Here is a 20940-nt window from a genome sequence, read left to right as displayed (position 1 = left end):
ACGATAGGGAATAGCTTTTATTCATCAAACACAAGAAATAGTTCATCTCAAAACATTTGCAGAATTTCACCCCACCCGGTGCAGGGCAGTGTTATGTTCACCACGACCATTACCATCAAACGATTTAAGTCGTAGCATAAAGTGTGAATAGGCTTTGGTGAATAAATATCCACTGAGGGTTTAATTACTACCTGTGTGCATGATGTCACTTCCCAGGGCCGACGTCAGCACAGGGCTTACCCGGGCAATTGCCTGGGCCCACAATACCTCTAGGGGCCCAGAGAGGGAGGGGGGCTCTGTGTTCTAATGTTCAGCCTTCTCTCTGTAGTGCAGGGTGAGAGAGCTGAACATCAGAAGACACAGGAGAAGGAGCAGGACCTGCACAGAGAGAGAAAAGGGTGAAGGACCTGATCACATGACCCGCAGGTCCTCAACCTCAGAGTGTGGAGATCAGCCTGACAGAGAGGAAGAGGGAGAAGACTGAGCTGTAAGTGCTGTGTCAGTCAGTAATGTGTGTTTGTTTATGTTAGTGGTGTAGTGATTGTGCATGATGGATGGGCCCGCTGAGGCTCTGTTGCCCAAGGGCCTATAAAAACATGGAGCTGGCCCTGTCACTTCCTATCCTAGGATTTCCACAGGTGGTATTATTGAGTACCTCTCAAGAATAGGCGCACCAATGTGAAAGTTTCATTTGCAAATACAGCATATATAACTTTTATTCATAGGAAAATCCCTTTAAAGAGGATGTACCACCAGGTACATCCTCTTGAATTTAACACCCGATAGATTGGCGCCGTCATGGGGAAGCAGTACCAGGCCCTGCTGAAGCACTGGAGGTCGGCCGGCCCGCCCTCAGTGGGAGGGAATTCCCTCCCCTCTATGACGCGGCTTCATTAGAATCAATGGAGATGCGTCATAGAGGAGAGAGAATTCCCTCCCACTGAGGGTGGGCCGGCCGACCTCCAGTGCTTCAGCGAGTCCCGTTACCACTTCTGGTTATCCTGTTGTCCTGTAAAGAATATACAGTACACAGGGGGGAGAGGCTTGCTCGGTATCAATAGCGCTATGTGGCAACGGCCCATGGTACTCCAGAGTACCTCTTTACAGTTATTGAAAGTTTTTAAGGGTTTTATGTATATTCTTATATTTTTACTTTGTCTGTTTGTATAAACTTGTTTATATACGTGGATTTGACCATCTGTGGTGTTCATTGGGTTTCCGATGAATATCTGGATGATTCTATGAACTTATCACTTGCTAAAAATACAATTGTGTTAGTTATGTCATATACTCATCAGTCATACCATGAAACAGAATAGTGTGTAGGTCACTCTTCTGCCCCTAAAACTGTAGCCTGTGGAGGCATGGACTCCACAAGACCCTTGATGATGTCCTGTCATAGCTTTCTCCTACAATTCTGCAGTCCTGTAAGTTGGAAGGTGAGAGTATCAGTGGATCTGACTTTTTCCAGTACTTCCCACATATGCGCAAACAGATTGTGATCTGGAGAATTTGAAGGCCAAATCTAGACCTTGAACTCATGTCCCATTCCTCAAACCATTCCTAAACAATTTTCTGCAGTGTGACTGAAAACTGGCATTTCAGTTTTCTACGGCACTGCTAGGGATCCTGGCTGGAGTGTATACCATGTGCATGCGCTCCGTCCGGGATTCCCTCAGAAGGCAGCACTACGTAAGTTCCGTGGGAATCACGGCTGTGATTCCCACTGAACTTACGTTGTGTGAACATAGCCTAATAGTGTCAGCTATTAGCAGAGGAGCGGGAAAACACCCATTCATCAGCTGATTGCATCTTTTGTGCAGCTTCAAAATTTATCCCCTTTGGCCAAATCTTTGTGTAAAGGGATAATACAAGGATCGTTTGTGTGGCCCGGCCGCACAATTGATCCTACCTCCTAAAAGCACTGCAAAGAATTGCCATTCGCACTGATCAATGCTTGCTAGGGCCTCTATTACACAGAGAGAATACCCTGCAAAAAATCGTAATATTGTTCGAATTTAAGTGATAATCTTTCCGTGTGTATACAGGCAATGATCAAACGACTAATGAAATTCGTTCGTATGTGGCAGATCACATTTATTCAGCTGATCATAAAATTGTTGTTATTGTTCATTAATCTTTCGGCGTATGTACACTTTGTTCATTTGTTATTACGAATATTCGTGTAATAGTATAATTACAGTTACTAACTAATTAGTATATTTACATGATTAATGACTATCGTTCCATGTATTATGGCGAATGATTTCAGGTCGTTCACCAAAGTGCTTGCTTACGATCGTTTATTTTTAATCGGAGAAGTGAAAAATCGTTCCACCTAATAGGACCCTAGGTCTCGTCCAATCTTCTCGATTTTAATGGGACCAGCTGACAATCTAATCTGTATGGTGGTCTCTTAAATATCCCTATATATTAGTCAGGTAGCTAGATTTCTACTGTCCAATCATTTGACAATGTGTTACCCGCTCTTCCATTGAAAACACATATGCATGCTCAGCCAAGTATACATGTGGGCGAGGGATCGGCCGAGATAACCAAATTACCATTTTACCTGACAGCTGTAATATGTATATGGCCAACTTATACTGGATTTATGTTCAGATAAATATCTTGGGGGAGATTTTTTCCAAAGTGGTGTAAAGTAAAATTGGCTCAGCTCCCCCTAGCAACCAATCAGATTCCACCTTTAATTTTCCAGGGAATCTTTGAAGAATAAAAAGTGGAATCTGATTGGTTGCTAGGGGCAACTGAGCCAGTTCTACAATACACCCCTTTCATATATCTCGCCCAAGATATGTCTATGGACAAATTCAGGCCTTATGTGTTGGTATAGCTGTTATCAAGCACGTACTTTCATATCCCTCACATACCATGCTCCAGTGGCACATATACTTTTTTGCTGCACAGCTACATGGCTTTGATAGATGCTTCAGGCCTAAAGGTGTTTAAAGTGATAAAGTGATCAAAAACAAAGTTATATATGGGAGGATTGTTTGCAGGATACCACAAATTAAGAATTGCTTTCCTTAATGCAACTTATGGTGCGTTTACACAGACAGATTCATCTGACAGATCTTTGAAGCCAAAGCCAGGAACAGACTATAAACAGGGATCAAGTCATAAAGAAAAGACTGGGATCTATCCTCTCTTCAAATCCATTCCTGGCTTTGGCCTCCAAAATCCGTCAGATAAATCTCTCTGTGTAAACGCACCATTAGACAAGACAATGGGGGAGATTTATCAAACACGGTGTAAAGTGAAACTGGCTCAGTTGCCGCTAGCAACCAATCAGATTCCACCTTTCATTTTCCACAGCGTCCGTGAGGAAGGAAAAGTGGAATCTGATTGGATGCTAGGCGCAACTGAGCCAGTTTCACTTTACACCATGTTTGATAAATCTCCCCCAATATCTAGATTTTTTTTTCATTTCCATATTGTCATATTAATAATTGTCTGGTTTAAACATACATAAAAGAACAGCAGTTAAAGCAAATTTACCACATTTGTCCCCCACCTATGTTTCATTATTGGTTTGAAAAATATTTCTGTATTACATTGTGGAAAAAAGGGAGATGGAAGATCTTAAAGGGAACCAATCAGCCCGTTTGAGCTGATATGGTTCCCTTGAGCATTGTGTAAAGCACCTGGAGCGGCCCCGGCACGTACCGGCCGCGGCCGCAGCAGGTGCTTTATAACGGAGAAAATGACTTTTATTCCCCGGCTCGTAACTAGATACGAGCGGGGAAGTAGTCATGGTGGGCGGCTCCCCGCTCGTATCTAGTCACTGCGCTCTGCCTGTCAGCGCGCTCAGAGGAGATGATTGACAGGCAGAGAGGTCCGTTACTGGCCTCTCTGCCTGTCAATCATCCCGCCGAGCGCGCTGACAGGCAGAACACAGTGACTAGATACGAGCCGGGGAATAAAAGTCATTTTCTCCGTTATAAAGCACCTGCTGCGGCCGCGGCCAGTACGTGTCGGGGCCGCTCCAGGTGCTTTATACAATGCTCAAGGGAACCATATCAGCTCAAATGGGCTGATTGGTTCCCTTTAAAGGGGTTATACAGGCTTAGAAAAACATGGCTGCTTTCTTCCAGAAACAGTAGGACTACTAACTCTAGTTTGAGTGGGGTTCTGCAAATCAGCCCCATTGAAATGAATGGAGCTTAAGGCTATGTTCACACTGCGCATGAATCCGTCCGTAGATCGTACGCCGCCGTACATGTGAGGCTGAAACTACGGGCGTGGGAAAAATAGACATGCGGCCGGATGCGTACGCATCGCGAACATACGCCTGCAGTACAGTTATGCTTCCCTAGCTTGTTTCGAAGCGATCTGAGGCAGGTCATTTACTTGGAAATCTTCGCCCAGCCCCGTAAACCACACAGAACCTTTTGGATCGAAAAATCAAGTTCAATTTGGCTGAAATAAGTACTTCGTACGGGACCGCATGGAAATCCACGGCCGTGAGTTTCAATATTTCCGTCCTCAAACAATGGTCTTGTTCATTTTTCACTGCGCCGTATACGATCCGGCCGTAAGCTCATACGTAGTGTGCACTGTGCGGGCGTATATCGTATATCGTAACGCATCAACCTCAAAACTACGTGCGTATATTCGCGGTTCGCACTACGGACGGATTCATACGCAGTGTGAACATAGCCTAAAAGGGTAGTGCGGTGTAAAACTTTTTTTCACTAAATAACAGACATTACAAAGTTATACAACATTGTAATGTGTGTTATCTAAGTGAATGGCCCCCTTTCCCATGTTCCCCGCCCCCCACCCCACCCCAACCGTGGACCCGGAAGTGTCATACAGTATACTCACGGAATCGCTGTCTACCCCGCCCGCCATCTTGGGACGATCGCGTCATCTTCAGGAGGCCGGCCTGACTACTCCAGCCCTCCTTCATGCCGGCCCACCTCCAGCGTGTCATCAGCTGCTCAGCCGTCATTGGCTGAGCATAACAGAAGACGTCTGATGACGCGTTTTACACCGCACTACCCCTTTAAATGCAAAACCACACCTGAACTGGAGACAAGGGTTGCGTTGGAAGAAAGCGGCCATGTTTTTCTAAACCCAGATAACCCCTTTAAGAGACAAAAGTGGTTGGGGAAAGAGAACTTATAAACTGCAGTAGGGTGGAAAAGGAGAGACAAGGGTAGAGGCCTCTGCCACACAGAAAGAACAGCACTGTTTGGCTGCTAGCAGTGAGGAAATTGTTACTATGAGATTTGATAAGATTTCTCTGGAACTGGCATATATACAGGGTACCGGTGAGGCATGAAGGCTTTCTTAAAAGGGAGTTGATGAAGGAAGTCAAATACTTCTATTTCACATATTAAGGGCATAGTGACATGATTTGAGAATGAATTTTTAATGAAGGAAGTCTGCGGGGGAGCAAAACTTCCTCCACTGACATTCGACAAATCTAGAGCATCTTTACATATGACAAGTTTGTTTTTGTGCCAAGGTTGTTCTTGACATATTGTAGAACCCCCAGTATGCCAACTACTGTAACATATAATATATATATTATATATAATTCCGCCATACCATACATAGTATCACCATGATCATAATAGGCTGAACCTCTTCATGATTATAATATGGGACTAATACATGCACAGCATCATTGTAATGAAAACAGTGGGTATGCCTACGTACAATGAATGTCATCTGTGAAGAGAAACAATGCCAGAAATGCAGAACAAATATTACACTGATCAACTGCTTGAAGGTTAGCAGCAAAACCCAATTCACACTTGGTAGCAGTGGTGTTAGTGACATGTCAGATACTTGCATCCAAGCATTATATACTGATATATGTTGATGTGGAAAGATGAGGGAGGGAGGAAGGAAAAAGAGAAGGATGGATGGATAGATAGATAGATAGATAGATAGATAGATAGATAGATATGGGATGGATAGATAGATATGGGATGGATAGATAGATAGATAGATAGATAGATAGATAGATAGATAGATAGATAGATAGATATGGGATGGATATAAAATAGATAGATAGATAGAGATGTTAGATAGATAGATAGATAGAGATATTAGATAGATAGATAGATAGATAGATATGATAGATAGATATGGGATGGATGATGGATAGATAGAGATATGGGATGGATAGATGATAGATAGATAGATAGATAGATAGATAGATAGATAGCTATGGGATGGATATAAAATAGATAGATAGATAGATAGATAGATATGGGATGGATGATGGATTGATAGAGATATGGGATGGATAGATGATAGATAGATAGCTAGCTATGGGATGGATATAAAATAGATAGATAGATAGCTATGGGATGGATATAAAATAGACAGATAGATAGATAGATAGATAGCTATGGGATGGATATGAAATAGATAGATATGGGATAGATAGATAGATAGATAGATAGATAGATAGATAGATAGATAGATAGATAGATAGATATGCACAGATATTCTGCAGCACACCGGCATACGTGGAAAAAGTGAAATATTTATTACAAAAAATGTAAAAAATACAGAGATGAGATTTTTTTACATTTTTTGTAATAAATATTTCACCTTTTTCCACGTATGCTGGTGTGCTGCAGAATATCTGTGCATACTATTGGGGATCCCCAGGCCGGGGGACTGACTTTGTACAGCACCCGCTTCATGAGGATTTGGACGTGCGGCTTTCTCCTGTAGATAGATAGATAGATAAATAGATAGATATGGGATGGATGATGGATGGATAGATAGATAGAGATATTATATGGATAGATAGATAGATAGATAGATAGATAGATAGATAGATAATGGATATATATGGGATGATGATAGATAGATAGAGATATGGGATGGATAGATGATAGATAGATAGATAGATATGGGATGGATGATAGATAGATAGATAGATAGATAGATAGATAGATAGATAGATAGATGGATGATAGATAATGGATAGATATGAGATAGATAATAGATAGATAATGGATAGATTTGGGATGGATGATAGATAAATAGAGATATGGGATAGATAGATAGATAGATAGATAGATAGATAGATATGGGATGGATGATAGATAGATAGATAGATAGATAGATAGATAGATAGATAGATAGATATGGGATGGATGATAGATAGATAGATAGATAGATAGATAGATAGATAGATAGATAGATAGATAATGGATAGCTATGAGATAGATAGATAATAGATAGATAATGGATAGATTTGGGATGGATGATGGATAAATAGAGATATGGGATAGATAGATAAATAGATAGATAGAAAAAAAACAACAACTATGGATATATAAATAGAGATAAATTGTTGCTGACCAGACATGTTGGTTATTGATCTATCATATTCCGTCCCCTACATACCTCTTAGTACATTATTACCGAGCTAGACAAAATCAATGCATATTACGCACACAAAAAAACCCAGCCGCACCAGTCACACAAGTACATATAGATATATAAATACATAACACAGATATATTGTGAAACCTATACACAATATCGTAGGTGGTATTTACATCAATAGTTTCTTAAGAAGCAGGTGGTGTGTTTTTGTTTATGAGCGAGACAGGCTTGTATAGCTGACATGGATGCGTATAGCGTCTGTGTGTAAGGTAGTAGCAGCCCTTTCTTGCCTCTGTCTCACTCCTCTCTGTTGTCATTCAGACTGTGTCCTCATTATCTGCTGATCAATAAATTGAGTCTTTACTGAGATGTGAGGCACGAAATAAACAGAAACACAGAAATGGAGGCGGAGGATGGAAGGTAATAGAGGATACAGGTAATACAATGAATGAAACCGTGCAGGAAAGGAACCTAGTGCAGGTGACTTATAGATAAGGGGATGGGAATGGGTCTCTTTAAGCCAGGGAGAATATGAGGTAAATGGGGAAGGAACGCAGAAGAATAGAGCAAACGTACAATGGTACAGTAATAGACATACAGGGAATAAGAGCAGACTCTGTGACATTGATTATATATACAGGATGCAGAAGAAAACACATATATTAAGGTTTTATTTATTTATGGATCTGGAGGGTTATTTTTATGGGGATTGTAATAGTCAAGTGTAAAGACATTGCTACACTGAGCAGGGTGACTGTACTTTAAAGACATATGTATAGGCACATATATATACTATACAGTACATATCCATAGGCACATAATTACTATACAGTACATATCTATAGGCACGTAATTGTTATACCGTACATATCTATAGGCACGTCATCATTATACAGTACATATCTATAGGCACGTAATTTTTATTCATTACATATCTATAGGCACCTAATTGTTATACAGTACATATCTATAGGCGCATAATTGGTATACAGTACATATCTATAGGCATGTAATTACTATACAGTACATATCTATAGGCAGGTAATTACTATACAGTACATATCTATAGGCATGTAATTACTATACCGCACATATCTATAGGCACATAATTGTTATACAGTACATATCTATAGGCACATAATTACTATACCACACATATCTATAGGCACGGAATCACTATACAGCACATATCTATAGGCACCTAATTGTTATACAGTACATATCTATAGGCACGTAATTTTTATTCATTACATATCTATAGGCACCTAATTGTTATACAGTACATATCTATAGGCGCATAATTGTTATACAGTACATATCTATAGGCATGTAATTACTATACAGTACATATCTATAGGCACATAATTGTTATACAGTACATATCTATACGCACGTAATCACTATACCATACGTATCTATAGGCACGGAATCACTATACAGCACATATCTATAGGCACGTAATTACTATACCGTACATATCTATAGGCACGTAATCACTATACCATACATATCTATAGGCACGTAATTACTATACCGTACATATCTATAGGCACGTAATTACTATACCGTACATATCTATAGGCGTGTAATTACTATACCGTACATATCTATAGGCACGTAATTACTATACAGTACATATCTATAGGCACGTAATTACTATACTGTACATATCTATAGGCGTGTAATTACTATACCGTACTTATCTATAGGCACGTAATTACTATACAGTATATATCTATAGGCGTGTATATACACCCATTTCAGAGGTGATGTTACACAGTAGCTGCAGTCTATCAATGCAAGTACCAACAATATGAACACAATCCAAACAACCCATCATCATGCCATAGACTATTTTACAGATAAGGGCTGGTATCTAATATGCAGAAGGTAAACTGGTATAAACAGTGGCCTAGCATTTATTCACTTGAGCTGAGGGAAATGGTATTTTATGCTATATTGTTGCATTTGACTAATACCAATAAATTGTTAAATTGCTGAGGATGACATGTCATTGTGTTTTATTAATGAATCTTCAGAAACGGAGGTACTGGTAAAGCCCACCTTTCTGAAGATTGCTTAAAGGGGTTTAATGGGAACCTATTTGGATTTATGAGCAGCTTCCTACCCACTAATGTCAGCAGCAGATTAGATATCAGATATGGTATATGACTGGCGAAGCTAACATATCACTTTTCTTTTCATTCCAGGAGGAATCGAAACTTCGTTGAGTTGTTTATTTTGAAGCTGCTGCACTAAGGTAGGAGACTGTGGTGTGTTAGGTGACCTTGCAGGCGCACAGTCATTTAGACAGGGGGACACAGAAGCCTCCACACATGTGAGAAGTCATCATGCATCATTTGTATTCTATAGACGTTCCCATTAAATTGTTCTCCGAGACATGTGATGATACACACACAAAAGAACATACTGGCAAAACTGCTCAGTGTCTGTCCATCAAAAATAACTCTGATAATGTGTTGGCACAAAATAAGTGAGGACAAAGAGATGAAGCTAAAAAAAAGTAACTGAGGGGGGGCATGTGCAGGATGAGAGATGGATGAGACAAGGAGATTTATAGGAGAAATATAGTGTTATATTCAGGGATGGGGAAAACTGGAGGAAGAAGTGCAGGAACACAGGTGAGGGAAGAAGGGAAGATAGTCATCAGACAGTGCCTTCTGAATTTTGTGTTTGCATGTGTATATATATAGAGAGAGAGAGAGATAGAGGGAGAGCTATATATATATATATATATATATATATATATATATATATATATAGAGAGAGAGAGATATCTATATATAGACACACATCATATATATATATGTATATTTATATATAGACACACTTACATTTTATATATATTTATATATATATATATATATATATATATATAGCTATCTATATATAGACACACACACTATATATATATATATATATATATATATATATATATATATATATACATGCACTATGCACTGTGAGAATTAGAGTGCTAGATGAGAGGCCACAGAGAGTGCAGGTGTGAGACACATTGTGAGGGAGAAGGAACCTCAAAACAGATATTTAGGTGTAGAAGGGGAGGGGCAATGTTAAGATACAGACAGGAAAACTATGAGTGTAAGAAAGCTACGGGTAAAGAGAATCATCAGAAAAGTACAGGCAGATGAAAAGAGAGAAGTGAGCAGACTGAGGATAAGGGAAAGCAGGAGAAAGCAAAGGATGAAGTGAGAGACTGAGAGAGAAGAAGGAGAGAGAGAGATTATAAAATGAAAGAGAAAAAAATCAGCCCAGAGAGAGAGAGACAGAGCAGTGTTGACAGACAGAAATTAATCAATAGGCAGACAGGAAGAGAGACAGGAGAGAGAGAGGCACTGAAAGAGAGACTGTTTATAAAAAGAGAGGGAAAAGGAGAGAAAGTGAGAGAGAGAGGCAGTCAGTGAGAGGAGAGAGATAGAGGAGGAGAAGGGGGAGGAAGGGGGGCATCCATTTTTGTGGCGGGGATTTGAGCTGCTTTTGTGTAACTCTCCCTGAGAGATCGCATGCTTGATGAAAGGCCCTTAGAAAATGCAAATTGCAGCACGCATGAAAAGCACAAAGAGGCATCTCGCTGTCCCTGCCATGGGTTTAATTCTTCACCAACCACGTAGCGCTGACGTCGGGAGCAGATAATCTCTTCTCTGCCCGGGAGTGTGAGTATAACACACAGACTTTCCTGCTCGGGGAACACTATTTTATCCATTTATTGTCCGGGATTTTTGACTCTGATCCTGCATATGGGTTTGGGGAGTGCGGACGAAGTAAGGGATGGGAGGTTATATTTATTTGAAGTGGGGGGGGTAATTTTGGCTTGTTTTTTTTTCTTGCAAATTGTAAAAGAAGGGAGAGGAAAAAATGAATTATTGGTTAAAAAAACTTAGCAGGTGCAGAGGGTACTAGAGAGGAGGGGGGAGAGAGAGAAGGAGAGGGAGGGTATAGGGAGACAGAAACGGGAGAGAGAGAAAGAGAGGAAGGGAGGAAAAAAGGAGAGAGGGAAACAGAGGAGAGAGAGAGAGAGAGAGAGAGAGAGAGAGAGGGGGCGGAGAAAGGGAGTGAGAGAGAAGGAGAGAAACAGAAAGAGGAATGTGAGATAGTGAGAGAGACAGAGAGAATACAGAAGGATGCAGAAAGACACCGGACAGACTCAGAAAGCCAGACGGGAGACAAGTGTCAACATGCCGAATCTCACGTAGACTGATTCAAAAGTGTGCTAAAATCCAGGAAAGAAACATTAACGGAACAACGGGGCAACTTTTTTCCCTTTAAGTGTGTGTTTTTCTCTCTCACTCCTTCTTTGCCGTGCATGGGAAGGGGGGTAGGAAGAGGGGGAATGTGAGAATAAAGGAGGGAGGGTTAGGGGAATGAGAGGGTCTTTGTACTGTGAAGCAGTGGGGGGGTGAAGAGAGTAAGGGAGGGGGAGCCACAGAATAAGGTGAAAGGGTTTTTGGTGAAAGAAAGAGAGGACAGGGTGCAAGAGGGAGGGGGAGGAATGCTGTTTTAACCCTGTGATTACTTGAGTGAGGAGTATACCATTTCATAAGTCATTTAACCCCTCTTTCTGATAGGCTCGCAGTCCCTTGCTTGATTCACTTTTGGCGGAGAGCGGGTTAAGTGGGGTGCAGCAAAGGGTGGGTTCTCACCCCCGCCCCACATATACATGCCCGCCTGTCTGTCTGGGGCCTGGGCAGGGAGGGGGTAGAATGAGGCCTTGTGATTTTCTGTCTCTCGCTCTCTCTGTCTCTATTACATGGCTGAGTGAGTCTGAGTAATGAATGTGTGATGAAATTACACGGGCGCACACATACACACAGGAATATGCACCCTTACATCCAGATATGTATATACATTTATATGTGTGTGTATCTTGTCAACATATACAAAACTGTGCACTCAGACAGCCCGTCATTCTACAGTCTATATATTAGATAGCAGCTGAGAGCACAGGTACATATGTAATGAGAGAGATGGAAAGGAAGTATTATATAGATTTACTTTCTGCTACTTTCTCACTACAGAAGCACATAGGCATGACGACAAGTTATATCCTCACAGATATAACTCAAAGTCCTTGTAATAAAAGTTACAAGGTATAAACACACAATGACATCTATAGAATCAGCAGTCTTTTATTTAGGAAATCAAAGCAAATATAATCTTATCTGGATACCAGGAAAGAAATGTGTTGGTGTAGACTGGTACCCTGTAAAATTTTCCAGTTGTTCCATGGAGATTTGTTGCTGTGATGTATGGAGAATAATGCTGCATTGTAAAGTGTTGCATACTGTGTTTCAGGAATAATATTATTCACTGTGGCGAGGAGACATGATCCTCCTACTTCATCTGTGCCCCAGAATGTCTAATGGCGACTGAACGCACAGTTACAAAGGCACAGAATACAAACAGGTAGAGACATGAGCACCGAGCATTAGAAATAGAAGTTTGCTTGCACAGATGCCAGGATATGCATGAGTAGATACATAGTGCACACATATAGATCCCTATAAATACTGATACTATGAAGGTTTTGTGTTCATTCTTAGGAAGGGAGGTGAAAGCTCATGACATAATGTAATACAGAAGGTGTAAGGACCTCCTGGTGTGAAAATGCTCCATGCCACACACAATTCCTCCAAAGTATCCAGGAGCTCGGAAAATCGTAGACGAGCCAGCCACCCATCTGGTGCATCTAGGGAATAGCAGGTGAAACTGTGCTAACCACATGGTGCATCCCCGTAGGGAACACATGGTGACCGCACAGCTGATATCACTTGCATTGGTGTTCATAGTGCAAAATATAGAGCATGTCTATAGCATAGTCTATATACACCTGGAACCGTTCTGTTTGTCCAGATATTTTATCATATTGGTGGGTTAGTTTCCTTCAGTTTGGAAGATACTATTCTAGCTTCGCCTGCAACCTCATATACACTTTAGTTTAACAAATGGCTTTGGTAATTATCAGCAGACTGTAAACACACCAACATGTTTAAGCCTCCAGAGAACGGTTAATAGCTCAGACCACACACAAGCATCTAGTGATCGGAGCGTAATGTACAGGGCTGCTGCACAGGATCCCGCCTATGACTCACCTTAGCTCCACTCTATACATTACCATCTGATATCATATATATATATATATATATATATATATATATATATATATATATATAATTTGTGCGTTAACGTGTGTAAATCTGCATATTTTTTCACTTAAAACATAATAATAAAAGACTTCACTGTGGGTTTTTGCTACAGACCCTTGTTTATCAAACAGTAGGATATAGATGTAGTTGTAGTGATTCATCTTTACTTTTTAATGCAGAGGGTACGGTCGCAAGCGGTGGATTCACTGTGGATTTTCCAAATTTCCATGTGGAAAATCTGCAACACTTAGGGTGGTATTACACGGGACGATTTTTCGGCGATTAACGATAAACGACCTCAAACGACCACTATAACGAACGATCCTAATCGTTCACCCTATTACACAGGACGATGATCGTCACTTATGGCCGTTCTTGCGCTCGTCCTTTACTGGCTAATAGACCAGACGCATTATTACATGGAACGATGTTCGAACAATTTGTGAACGAACAACAATGAAAGTAGGTCTAAATTCTATCAAACGATCAACGATTTCTTGTTGGTCATTTAATTGTTGCCTGCTATTACACGGAATGATTATCATTCAAATCAGAACAATCTAACAATTTTTTGAAAGATAATCATCCTATGGAATAGGGCCCTTACTTTAGCAGTAAAGTGTATGAGGTCTAAAAAAAATTGAACAACATTCTGCAGAAAAAAAATCAGCCCAAAAATCCATGCGGAAATTCACCTGCGGTGCAGATTTGAAAGCCGCAGCATGTCAGTTGTTGGGTTGGGGCTACTGCAGATTTATTGCAGGTCTTCGCCATTGATTTTAAATGAGGATTTAACATCCATAGGTTTGCAGCAAAGTCCACGACTGCGCAATCACAATACATTGCTTTTTTATGTTTACTGTTATAAGTATACTTGTCCACAAATATGCAGCGGCATCTGCATGATTTGGTACAGATTTTTCATTGTGGATTTTCATTGAGGAAAACCTGAAGCATTTCCACAGTGTGTGACCATACCCTGAAGCTAACTGTTATCCATATTATTCATCCATACAGCCATTGTGTTGTGCACAGCTTGAACCATTTTCTGATCTGAGGGTCCATTTACACAGAAAGGTTTGAAGATTTGAAGCCAAAGCCAGGAATGCTTATAGTCTGTTCCTGGCTTTGGCTTCAAATCTTTGGCAGATAATCTGTCAGATAATCTTTCCGTGTAATTGAACCCTAAAGCCCCTATTCCACTGGCCAACGGAGAGGAGCAAATGAGCGCTGCCAGCGATCGTCTTTTCCTTGTTCCCTGCTCGCTGCTGCCGCTATCCCACGCGGCGGCAGCGAGCAGGTAAGTGCGGGAGGGGCTGCGGGGGGGCTGCCCGGGTGTTTGCTAGATCGTCTGGGCAGCCCATACAGGATAGTGGTGGTCTGCTTCTGCCGCTCCTCTTCCACAGAGCGACGGCAGCAGATCGCTGCTATCACAGTCGCTTGTTTTTTAACATGTTTGAAAAACACGACTACAACGATTGGCCAATAATCGTTCTGTGGAAAGGACCCTATTACATGAAGCGATTATTGCCCGTACTTGGCCGTTTACCAGCTGTTCCGCCTAATAATCGTTTGCTGTAATAGCAATTTAAAAGGCGTGTTCTATTATAACGATAGCATGCAAAAGGAGCAGCGGCAGCAGACCGACGCTCTCTTCAATGGGCCACCCGCATGATCTAAGGATTGTTCGGGTAACCCCTCCTGCAGCTCCCCGCACGCTGTCTGTACATGTAATAGCACAGGCAGCGAGCAGGGAATGAGGAGGAAAACAAGCGCTGACCTGACAGGTTGGTCCAAAACTACAATTACAATTCCCATCATGCCTGAAAAGCCACAGCTGTAGCTTTGGCTGTCCTGGCATGATGGGAATTGTAGTTGTGTTAGAGCTGGAGGGCCTGAGTTTGATACCTGTGTTTTAGACCAAGTGATTTCTTGGCTGCAGGGGCTGCAAACAAGCGCCGATCTCACTGATCAGCGGCTCATTTGCCGTTCCTTTATGTGGTCAAGAAATTGGCAGATGGGCTGCATGAACCATCCTTGTATCGCTCATGCATCCCTGGAAACTGATAGCACCGATATGTATATATCCAGGCTGTCAGATTCCAGGTCACAAGCAGCAATCTATGCATACCAGCCATGCTGTTGTGATCTGGTATGTGGCCTGATGTTACAGCAGCGGCCGGAGGACCGGAGAACCAGATGCTGGATCACAAGCAGTCTGGCTGGAAAGTATAGACTGCTGCTTATGATCTGGAATCTACTGTTATATACATATCTCTTTCTCGGTCGCACAACCCCCTGTTTACACAGAGAGATGTGCGGGCGATAAAGATACATTTTTAGCAGACATAAAAGTTGTGATCAGCTGATAATCAGGCTTCGGCTGATCGCTGCCTGTTTTATATGGGCTGATTATTGGCTGCAGGAGCGCTTCTAGCTACGCTCCTGGCCGTTAATTGGCCAGTGTATTGGACCCTAACGTTCATGTGGTGTATTTGTTGTGGATTTTCTGCAACATTTACAGTAACAGATTAGTGGATATGATTTTAAAAAATCTTATTCACACACTGGAATTGGATATCATCTGCATATCAAATTCATTGTAGATTCATGGCAAATTTTTTAAAAAAAATTTCTCCACTTTAAATAAGCGATAAAATCCACAATAAGGCCCTTTCACACGTCAGGAAAATCTATACAGATTTCTTATCAGGAAATCTGGATAAATTTCCTGACCCATAGGGTACTATTTTTCATAGACAGCCTTCAGGATTTTTCATGAAGGGTTACCACTCCAGAAAATAGGTTAGGAAATTGTAGAACCTGTCATATAGTTGTCCAGAATTCCATCACAGATGTCCCCATAGAAGTCTATTGGATGGTCCAAAATTACGGACACTTTCCTGATGTGCATCCGGAAAGTGTCCAGAATTACGGAAGTTACAATGCATTTTTTTTTTCAGGAAATCCTGAAGGCACTGCTGATCGTTTCCTGAATGTAAATACAGATTATTGTCAGCAAATCCTGATGGTTACCTGAAGCTTCCCGATGGCCTTCTGATCAGGGTTTCCTGACAGTAAAAACTAACATAGATGTGTGAAAGGGGCCTAAATTCACCATTTTGCAGAAAATGCTACAAATCCACAGTAAAATCCACAGTTCAATATAAATCTGTCAGCTGCTAAGGCCCGTACACACGTTACTTTTTACTGTCAGGAAAACATGATCAGGAAGCCATCAGCGGGTGTCAGGAAACTATCAGTATTTCCTGACAGTAATCAGTATTTATGAAACTATCAGGAGTGCTTTCAAGATTTCCTGATCAGGGAAAAAAAGTGTAGTGACTGTTATTCTGGACACTCCCATAGACCTTTATGAGGCATCTGTGACTAATTTCTGGATGAAAATAGAGCAAATTCTATAATTTCCTGATCTATTTTCCAGTATGGATGCCCTGAAAAATACTGAAAGTTGTTCTGCCCAATAGAACGCTATGGGTTAGGAAATCTATCAGATTTCCTGATAAGAAATCAGGATAGATTTTCCTAAATTTGTGAAGGGGTCTTGACACTGTTACATAACTCTTTGGTCATGGTACTTTCATATATTCATCTGTGATCCCAGAATGAAGAATACTGCTTTTATTCTGTCCCTGAACTCTCCCCCTCCCATGTGCCACCTTTACCTAAGAGTCCCTTTACACACACACACACACACACACACACACATATCTGACAATTTTTTGCAGCCAAAGCCACGAACAGACTATAAACAGGGAAAAGGTCATAAAGCAAAGACTGAGATTTCTCTTGTTTTCAAATCCATTCCTGGCTTTGGCTGCAAAAATCTGCCAGATATCTGTCAGATAATCTGTGTGTGTGTGTGTAAAGGGACCCTAACAGCAGTTTGGAATGTGAATTGGACCTGCATTAAAATCTACACCAGAATTCAGCTGCAGATTTTCTGCTGTGGATTTCAGTGTGGAAATACAGGGCTTCTGTTGCAGAAGATTCACATTTAGGCTACAAACCCACTTGGCGGGTCTGCAGCGAGTCCCCTCGCTACGTATTTGCAGCGATACTCGCTGCAGATCCCGGCCCTATACTTTTAATGGCAGACAAACACGCAGCAGGGATGTACATCCCTGCTGCGTGTTTGTCTGCAGCCCACCCCATTAACCCCCCGGCCGCCGGAGCTGATACTTCACCTGATCCCGGCTCCGGCGGTTCCCGATGTCTTCAGCAAGCCGGAGCGGGGACCAGGTGAAGTATATGCTCCAGCCAGCCGCCCGCAGCCCCTTTAACACCTCCCGCAGCCCCGGCCACCTGATCCCCCCCCCCGCAGCACCAATCGCTCGCACGCCCCCCCCCCCCCCCAGCACCGATCGCTCGCACGCCCCCCTGCAGCCCCGGCCGCCCGATTGCGCCCCCCCCTGATGGGGGCTGCAGGGGGGCGATCGGTGCTGCCGGGGGGGCGATCGAGCGGCCAGGGCTGCAGGGGGGCGATTGGGGGGGCATGCGAGCGATCAGTGCTGTGGGGGGGGGGGCGATTGGGGGGGGGCGTGCAAGCGATCGGTGCTGCGGGGGGCGGTGATCAGGCGGCTGGGGCTGCAGGAGGTGTTAAAGGGCTGCGGGCGGCTGGCTGGAGCATATACTTCACCTGGTCTCGCTGCAAATACGCAGCAAGGGGACTCACTGCAGACCCGCCAAGTGGGTTTGTAGCCTTAGGCTATGTTCACGCACAAAATTTTTGCTCGGTATTTTGGTCGGTATTTTGCTACCAAATCCAAGCTTTGATTGAAAACACAGAAAGGCTATGTTCACACACCGTTGAAATTTAGTGAATGGCCGCAATTTAATGGCAAATAAGGGACATTATTTCAAAACGATGTCCATTGTTTTAAAATTACAGCAATTATTTGTCAGTAAATGACGGCCATTCGCTCCCATTTTAACATTGTGTGAACATAGCCTTTCTGTGCTTTTAATCCACTCCTGGTTTTGGTTGCAAAATACTGAGCAAAAATACTGTGTGAGAACATAGCCTTACAGTGCACATGTCTGTCAGTGCGGCCAGAATTTGAAAAAGCCAGTTTTGTATCTGCGTATACATCTCACATTGTTGTATTTAATACTTCCGATCCCTAACAGGTTTGTTCAGCTCAAGTAAATGTGCATGTCATTCCCTGTAAATGTTGGGGGGTATCGGCTTAGTTAACAGAACCAAGAATTCCCAGACGGTTCCCAAGCTGGTACTTGTCAGGCCTGGAGCTGTGTAACAACAGGCATGTTCTGTTTAGAATTGGCACGGACTTTTATAACCAGTGACACCTTTTCAGTAATACGTTATTGGTGGTGTCTAGATGGCGCAGCCCAATATTGGGGCAGATCGCTATGATTAAGGTATCGGTTACCTAAAGGAAACCACTTGAGTAAGCAAGATGAAAAACAATATGGCTTCACCCCCAATGGAGGTTGCTGTAGGCTGTTTGACAAACCCCACATAGTCAATAGTACATATACAGGGAGGTTATATTCAGGAAAAGGCAATTATATGGCAGATACAGAAGAAAAATTGAAAAAATGGAAACCTGATATAGACGTGTGCTCAAATATTAAATGAATTGGCAACTAGTGAACATAAAATTGGGAGAATTTAGACAAATGTTCCGCTCCGCTACCAGGCTTCCAGTAATAATTCATAGGGTCACTGTATTATTGGCTTTGAAGGCCCGGAATATAGGTCCATGGTTGCCCTGACTAATTCAGACACAGCACCTTAATATTTGCACTGTTAATGTAGAATAAGGGGAATGAGGTGATGAACAGAATGCGGAGGCCGTGGTTACACAGGGTTACATCAGAGGGTCACAAAAATATTAAACATTTGTAGAATTTGGGTAAATTTGTTGTGAACATGACATCGCAGAAGTTGTTGCTGTCTTGTCTGAACAGTCAGCATTTATGTTGCTGTTTAAGGTATTTTGTTCATCATCACAGTAAGACAGGCTCTCCGGTTGGCCCTAGCTTTGACACAGTATTGGGCCCCATGTATCTAGCAGAATCTTATTGGAAGTGTTGAAGCCAGCCACTTGTCACGTAAATCACTCGAAAGATTAATTAAAAAACAAAACAATAAAAACTAATAAATATTATTGCTGATATGTTCATTGTACAATAACGGCAAGTGGATGTGACAAAATCTATGTTGATGGAGAGGGCCCTCAGAATAATTTTTTTCTGGTTGGCCCAAGGATGTGTAATCTTGGGGAATATGGTAAGGGTGCCATCACACACACTTTTTGTCTGGTGTTTTTCAGGCCCAAAAAAAAAGTCAGAAAAAATACCAGTGCGGCAAATGGCTTTTTTCCATGTGTTTCCGGGGTCTTTTTTTGCATTTTTCCAGGTTTTTAAGGCAGCGTGAAGCTAGCCTAAATGTGCGCATATACCTTTAGTAGCTCACTTTCCCCACAGTTATTTACCCCCCATTCCGCCATGCTTGTGCATTCTCAGATAAATGTGCATGTGATTTCAGTGGGGAGAGGAAGGTAAGCCCCTGCCAGACACCTCTGGCAACTACTTATATCTAGGAATGAAAAGGTTGGGCACTGAAATTCAACATGAAATCCTCCTCTTTTCTGTCATCGTCTGTTGGAGGAGAGTTGGGAGTCCCCATACACATTAGACAGTAGGCCAGTACCACCAAATCAAGATGTGCGGATGACTTCCCCCCAATGCTTGTGGGCCTTAAAAGTGCAACAAAAAGTAGAAGTGTAAAGTTAACAATAAGGAAATATTCAGAGCACCCAGATACACCAGTCTCTACATAAAAGGATGCACCCTTAGGTCGTGTGAGGTCTGTATACAGGTACTCCACGCTCTGCCATATTGGACTGTGCTGTAAAAGCATTACTTCTTGGAGAAACTGTACATACAGCATCCAGTAGTACATGACACTTTTTTCCTGTCTGATTTATGAGGAATCTGACAGACCATAAAGATTTCACAGCAATGCCTCCATATAAAACCCGAGGTATGTAAAAGTAGAGTAAAGACCCCATACACCGTATGACCCTTTACATTAGATGAAACCTTTAATATCAGTGGTGTAAGACCCCACCAATGGCTAGAGAACTTTCTTATAACTTCCAGGCACACAACACATTTTTGGCAAATATTTTACGATTTCAAAAAGTCAGTTTTGGGGGGGGGAAACATTTTGGACATTTTTCTGAGCTGTAAAATATGCCAGTTTTTGGGACTATTTTCATTTGAGGTTTATTTTGGGCCACAAACTATGTTCCAGGTGATATATTATGGTATATAAGCGGTCAACACTTTCTAATTTAAAGCCATAGCGATAACAGATAAT

General features: G+C 41.9%; 1 protein-coding gene across 13 annotated transcripts in view; it reads left to right on the top strand.

The window, feature by feature from the left end:
- ZNF219 (zinc finger protein 219) overlaps positions 1 to 20940 on the top strand; it is a 70301-nt gene that overhangs the window by 27869 nt on the left and 21492 nt on the right. For 3 of the 13 annotated variants that reach the window (XM_069961507.1, XM_069961516.1, XM_069961512.1), the window contains one exon: positions 9594 to 9643. The exons of 1 other annotated variant lie outside the window; for it this stretch is intronic. The gene's annotated coding sequence lies outside the window, so the exon portion shown is untranslated. Of the gene's footprint in view, positions 1 to 366; positions 488 to 7704; positions 7804 to 9593; positions 9644 to 10725; positions 11079 to 11511; positions 11692 to 12717; positions 12829 to 20940 lie in introns of those variants that run through there. 9 more of the 13 variants (XM_069961514.1, XM_069961511.1, XM_069961508.1 and 6 more) reach the window with 7 other exon arrangements.

Source organism: Dendropsophus ebraccatus, chromosome 3 (assembly GCF_027789765.1).
Source record: "Dendropsophus ebraccatus isolate aDenEbr1 chromosome 3, aDenEbr1.pat, whole genome shotgun sequence".
Lineage (NCBI taxonomy): Eukaryota > Metazoa > Chordata > Amphibia > Anura > Hylidae > Dendropsophus > Dendropsophus ebraccatus.
Note: the sequence above shows the minus strand (reverse complement) of the source record. Positions and strands in the feature narration are given on the sequence as shown.